The sequence below is a fragment of the Leucopleurus acutus genome (assembly GCF_964270905.1).
Source record: "Leucopleurus acutus genome assembly, chromosome: 3".
NCBI lineage: Eukaryota > Metazoa > Chordata > Mammalia > Artiodactyla > Delphinidae > Leucopleurus > Leucopleurus acutus.
This window is the reverse complement of record NC_139145.1, coordinates 28,125,891-28,132,716: the sequence shown is the minus strand read 5'-3', so window position 1 is coordinate 28,132,716 and position 6,826 is coordinate 28,125,891. Positions and strand designations below refer to the sequence as shown.

General features: G+C 45.4%; 1 pseudogene across 1 annotated transcript; it reads left to right on the top strand.

Annotated features, from left to right (window-relative positions):
- Nucleotides 1–3,067: 3,067 nt before the first annotated feature.
- Nucleotides 3,068–5,413, top strand: LOC309959875 (CDK-activating kinase assembly factor MAT1-like; annotated as a pseudogene). The gene is made up of 2 exons: nucleotides 3,068–3,814; nucleotides 5,336–5,413. The product of its transcript is annotated as a CDK-activating kinase assembly factor MAT1-like (transcript).
- The last annotated feature ends 1,413 nt before the right edge of the window (nucleotides 5,414–6,826 follow it).

Below are 6,826 nucleotides of genomic sequence, written 5' to 3'. Positions count from 1 at the left end.
CCCTTCTTCCATGGGGGGTGGGGTAGGTGGGTATGTCCTTTCCCTTTGAATGTGGGGCAGGTTTGACACTGCTTCAATCAATATAACTGGTAAAATACTATAGAAGTGACACCACATGACTTCTGTGGCTAGATCAGAAAAAGCCATGTAACTTCTGTTTTTCTGTTTGCTGGAACATTTGCTCTTGGAGCCATGAGGTACCACATAAGAAGTCTGAGTACCCTGAGGCCACCATGCTGTGAGGAAGCTCAAGCCATAGGAAGAGACCACGTGTAAGTCCGCTGACTGACCGTTCCGGATGAACCAGCTTTCTAGTCATTCCAGCTCAGGAACCAGACCTGTGAGTGATGCAGCTTCCAGATGATTCCAGCACCCAGCTGTTCCAGTTTTCATAGCTGAGGCCCCAGACTTCATAGAGCAGAGACAAGCCATCCCTGCTATGTCCTGTCCAAATTCCTGACCCACGGGATCATTGAATATAATAAAATGGTTGTTTTCATATCACTAAGTTTTGGGATGGTTTGTTAGGCAGCTGTAGATAACCAGAACATTGTTCAAGCAAAAAGATTTAGCATACTGTTTGCTTGGTAGTAGGTGCTTACTAAACAGGGGCCCTTAATAGTATTATTGGTGACGGAGTTAACCTGGAATGGAGAACACAAGGCTGTTAAGGGAAAAAAAGCAGACAGGCCTGCTGTGGGAAAGTTGATCCAAGATGATTTCAGGCCTTCCACCTGTACTGTGTCTTCATTTTGGCTCCAGTGTTAGACCCCCTTCCCTCCATAGTTCTAAACTGCAAATAACCACAAAAGAAGGTGGTTGGAGGGCCTTAGCATTTTCTCATTTTGCACCCCCTGTCGTCTTTTTTTTTTTTTTCTTTTTGTGGTACACGAGCCTCTCACTGTTGTGGCCTCTCACAACTGTGGCCTCTCCTGTTGCAGAGCACAGGCTCCGGACGCGCAGGCTCAGCGGCCATGGCTCACGGGCTCAGCCGCTCCGCGGCATGTGGGATCTTCCCGGACCGGGACACGAACCCGTGTCCCCTGCATCGGCAGGCGGACTCTCAACCACTGCGCCACCAGGGAAGGGCTCCCCCCTCGTCTTTTAAAAACATTGTAGAGTGGCTTTGGCAAAGGTTGTAAGCTGGAGTGGAGCTTGGGGAATGTAGGGGTGAGGAGCAGAGGAGGTGTGAGAAACCATTTTGTTGCTCCAACTATAAAGCCATAGTACTACAGTAAGCATAAAAATAATTGTTCAGAGTTAAGAGTAACCCCTTGCCTCTGGGCGCTGCTTTTCCGTTTAGGAAGTGCCTGTCTTCCCGTGCGTTACCTTGTCTTCAGGTATTTGAGGGCAGAGAATACATTCTAACACACTTCCAGGCAGGTTGTGGGTGTACAGCAAATGCTTTCGGATAGATCATTTGAAACCCACCCAGCAGTGACTTTGGACGAATTCTCTGCGCGTGCAGTTTCTCCTGCACAGGAAGGGGATCTTTCCGTGGTCGTGATTCAGCCTTCCAGTGCGCCCTGATCAGGTTCACCTGCTTATGTCTTCCTCCTCGGGGGGCTCAGGGGAGACAACTAAGGGGTGTTACATCTGGGGGCTCAGACCTGCAGAAGGGAAAGCCTTGGATGAAACAAACATGGTCAGATTTAGAGCTGCAGCAGAAGTGTCGGAGATGGTGTCCAGGCCCCGGCAACATCCTGGGGCAACATCCTGGGCGGGGTGGGGGTGAGGGGGGGTTCCACGAGAACTGGGCCTGGGCCTGGGTGCCGAACCTTCTCGGGTTTCCGTGGTGAGCGCCACCCAGCACTCTTTAGATCTAAGAGGCGTCTCCTTCCTCTGAAGAGAGATAAGGCAGAGCAGCACCAAGAGAACATCCGGATAGACTGTCACCGCGGCGCAGGCCACGCCCCGCTCCCGGGCTTCCTCCTCGCTCTCGCTTCTCTTGCACCTCACCTTGACCTTCTCACTTGCCGAGGCTGCCCCACACACGGGTCCGCCTGCCCGCTCTTCATTCTGCTGGGCTGCCTTAGCTGCTGGTTGCTTTTCCTAGAGGACCGGAAGAGAGGAAGGGAGGTTGAAAGAGAAAAGAGAGATTGAGAGCGGAGAGAGATGGTGATGGAGGTGTCGATGGGTGGGGGGTGGGGGGGTGGGGAGGCGGGAAGCGCGGGGAGAAACTTCCAGGGAAAGGAGTATCCCAGGTGTGACGGAATGCCCCCAGCCTGGCCTCGGAGGGCTGCTGTGGGTGAGGCGAAGGAAAACTCTCCTCTCCCTCCTCTCTCTCCTCTACTAGGAGACTGACAGCGGCCAGGTGTCAGGGAAGGAGACTGGGCATCAGATGATTTTTATTTTTTATATTAACACTTTAATATCCATGCTTTTCAAGGTGGAAGTGAAAGGTATTACATACTTGACATTGTGATTACTTCTCTTTTTTCTAATTTTTGAATTTTATTTTATTTATTTTTTTATACAGCAGGTTCTTATTAGTCATCAGTTTTATACACATCAGTGTATACATGTCAATCCCAATCGGAGAGTGGGCATCAGGTGATTAAAGGACATTTAGCTTTGATGAAAACGTTCATCTACTTGTTTAACTTTGGTGAGAGGGCCTTTCTTTTAATCGGCTAAATGTGGCTGAGTGGGGGTGAAGTAGGCAGTAAATCATTTTGTGTCAGAGGGAACTCTTCTGTGTGAAGCAGGGGCTTGAGCACCAGCGGAGGAGTCCAGTGGATAATCTGCTTCTCACTAGCTTTGCGAGCCAGCCAACTCCTTCCCTTAGTTGTGAAGATGAAAAGAGTAACTATACCAGCTTCTTGTTGTTGTCGTGAAAATGAACTGTGACCCTCTGTATTCACTACCTAGCTCAAGACCAGACAGGGAGGGTAAAGGTTAATTTCTCCCTCCCCACACGTCCCCAACTCGCTTAACCTCCTGTCCTTTTTTTTTTTTTAAATGAGGATAATCACACCTGTCAATTTCAGGTTATTGACCAGAATAACCAGAAACCAGGGGAAAGATATTATACACAGGTAAGCAATAACTTTTCACTATTGGGAATATGCCTTTGAAGAAATTGCCTCCCCAGGGGGGCGGGGAGAGGTTTGTGAGAGGAGCTGGAAACTGCCCTGAGTGTGGCACTCCACTTAGAAGGAGCAACTTCAAGTGTACAACTCTTTGAAGATCCTACTGTTGACAGGAAATTGAGATTCAGAAAAACGTGCTAAAGATATACAATAAAAGGGAAGAAGACTTTCCTAGTCTAAGAGAATATAATGATTTTCTGGAAGAAGTGGAGGAAATTGTTTTCAACCTGACCAACAACGTGGATTTGGACAACACCAAAAAGAAAATGGAGATAGACCAAAAGGAAAACAAAGATGTCATTCAGAAAAATAAGTTAAAGCCGACTCAGGAACAGGAGGAATTGGAAGAAGCTTTAGAGGTAGAACGACAGGAAAATGAACAAAGAAGACTATTTATACAAAAAGAAGAACAACTGCAGCAGATTCTAAAAAGGAAGAATAAGCAGGCTTTTTTAGATGAACTGGAGAGTTCTGATCTCCCTGTTGCTCTACTTTTGGCTCAGCATAAACATAGATCTACCCAGTTGGAAATGCAACTTGAAAAACCTAAACCTATAAAACCAGTGACATTTTCCACAGACATCAAAATGGGTCAGCATATTTCATTAGCACCCATTCAAAAGCTTGAGGAAGCTCTATATGAATACCAACCACTGCAAATAGAGACTTGTGGACCACAAGTTCCTGAGCTTGAGATGCTAGGAAGACTTGGGGCTTCCCTGGTGGCGCAGTGGTTGAAAATACGCCTGCCAATGCAAGGGACGTGGGTTCGAGCCCTGGTCCGGGAAGATCCCACATGCCACAGAGCAACTAAGCCACTGCGCCTGCGCTCTAGAGCCCGCGAGCCACAACTACTGAAGCCCACGTGCCACAACTACTGAAGCCCGCGTGTCTAGAGCCCGTACTCCGCAGCAAGAGAAGCCACCACAGTGAGAAGCCCACGCACCGCAATGAAGAATAGCCCCCACTCGCCACAACTAGAGAAAGCCCACGCGCAGCAACGAAGACCCAACACAGCCAAAAATAAAGAAATAAAATGAATTTATTAAAAAAACCCATTTGAACTATTATGGAAACGGCCATGAATAATAACACAAAAATAAAATGTGCAACAGTTAGTACAAAGGATAGGAAGAGGGAAAAAACTTTGCTGTTGTAATGTTCCTACACTATACATGAAGAGGTATAATAGTATTTGGAGATATTTAGTATAAACCCTAGAGCAACAGCTACAAATGTAAAGCAAAGAGGGATAGTCAGTAAGCCAGTAGCAGAGTAAATAATGAGATCATTAAAAATACTCCATTAATGAAAAGGAGGGCAGGAAAAGAGAGGCAAAAAATAAAGAAATGGTATAATTAGGAAACAAATAGCATGGTGGTAGATTTAATCTTAACTGTATCCGTAATTACATTAAATGTAAATGTTCTAAACAAGCACTATCCAATAAAGCTTTTTGAAATGGGAAAAAAGAAAAAAAGACATTGCCTCCACGCGCCCTCCACCCCTTTTAAACAGTGAATTGCATGTTTGGTTTGTTTTAAGAGAAGGAAAGAAAAGGATGTAAAAAATAACAACAAAAACCAAACAGACACAAGGTCTCACCTTAAGGGAAAACCTTCCACCCGGATGTCCCAGTCTCCTGGATGGTGGAAGTAGAAAGAAACACCTTTTGCATTCCCACAATAGGAACAGGGGCTGAGGGCAGGCCTTGGTCCACCAGCCTGAGTCTTTGATTTGGAGCGTTAGAAGCAGGGCTAATTCTGGACAAGGCAGTCTTCACCAAGAGATGGCCTGTTTCTAAGTTGCGGGGTCTTTAAGCATCATTCAGTACGTACAGTGAAAGAAGATCATCTTCCTGTAGGGTGGGGCAGGCGAGTTCTGAGTGGACTTCCTATCTTCCACCAGTTTTTGGCAGCACGATTCTAGATGGAATCAGATTCTAGCCAGGAATCTGGCAGTGGAAAGTTAGCTAGAAGAGAAGGATGTTCCTTTGTATCCTAGTTGGGCTTAGGAATCCCCTGGAGTTCTTGTATATTACAGATCCTTGGGCCCCACCTCAGAAACACCTATTTTGCGGGGCTCGAGAGTCTGCTCTTTAAACAGGCTCCCCAGGCTATTTTGATCGCACAGGTTTTCCTGTGTGCACATTGACAGAGCTTCAGTCTAAGTATTTGAGAGCAGTGTCCTGTCTCTCTGATGTGACAGACGCCTCAGGGATGCACCGTGGTTCCCGTTTCTAGGTGGAGAACAAGCAAGGCGGCCCTCAGGAAGCTGGCTTTCAGCGGCTGGGCAGGCTGGTGCAGCCCCATGGCTCCTGAGGCTGGCTGTGGCCAAACTTAACAAAAATGCAGACACTCTTTGGCTGATTAATTGATTTTATTCTTATTTATTTATTTTTGATGCATTGATTTTAATACTGTGTTTCCACAAAGCTCATTCATAGATTTTGTTAGTTTCACATCTCATGTTCTGGCTCCTTATTTTTAAAAATTTCCAGTTCTTGTTGTTTTATAAAATTATGTAAGTAGGGAATATATCCTCATTGTAAAAATTTCAAAATCCTAGACAAATCACTCCATTTTCCTAATCCCACTTCCCTCTCCAGAGATAACTTGCTACCTGGTATGCGTCCTTCTAGCCCTGAGCTGTTGAATAATACCATAACCATAAGCCACATGTGGCTTCTGAGCCCTTGAAATGCTGGGTCCTAAGAATTGAGATTGCTGTAAGTGCAATGTTGAGGATTTAGCACAAAATAAGATTAATAATTTTTTATATTGATTTACATCATATTTTGGGTACATTGGGTTCCATAAGATAAATTTCACTTTGTAAAACATGGATCTTGAAAATTTTAAATTACATAGTGGCTCACATTATATTCCTATTAGACGGTGTTGTTCTAGACCTTTCATACATCTATACTCACAAGGACAAAGAAAAGACAACTGGGATCATTCCTGTGGCATTGATCAACCATTTGCTATTTTTCTCTGACCAAGCTGGCTTGGAGATCGTTCCATGTTAGTACATATAGATCCACCTTTTTCTTTTAAATTGATGGAGAGTATTCCATATTACAAGCCTTGATTGATTAAACCATTTCCTATTGATAGACATTTGGATTGTTTCCATGTTTCCCTGTTACAAACTAACGAACATCGCCGCTCTTTGGCTTTGGCTTTTTAAAATTTATTTTTGAAATATATGTTATCTCTGGCTTTATTTATTTATTTATTTTTCCCCACATCTCTTGGCTTGCCGGGCTACCTGTGGCTTTCCAGATTCTTACTGAAAAGCATAGGTGGTGACCGGGCCAAAGGTAGAGGGACTGCCTAGTTTATTGTCCAAACAGGGACTTCTGAGAGTGAAAGGCAGTGATATCAGTGACAATTCTGGGACAACAAGAGGAACAAACTGGGACTGTCCTATGCGGAGTAGGGCATATGGTCACCAAAGCCACAGGAGTCCCTGCGTGTATCTTTACAAGATAAGGATGGGAAGCTCATCTAAACCCTTGTTTCAAACAAATGCTGGACTCTAGTCTCCAATTCCTTCGCCTCTTTCTGATAATGGGTGGGCACTGGGACCATCTTCTGAGGCTGGCGGTGGGGAAAGGATCAAAATTTCCAAAGAGAAAGGCTCAGTGAATGGGGAGGCCCATCTGCTGGAGGCCCCGCCTTAAGGAAGCTCTTTGTGCAAAGTAGATGGTGGACAAGTCAGCGGAGGGT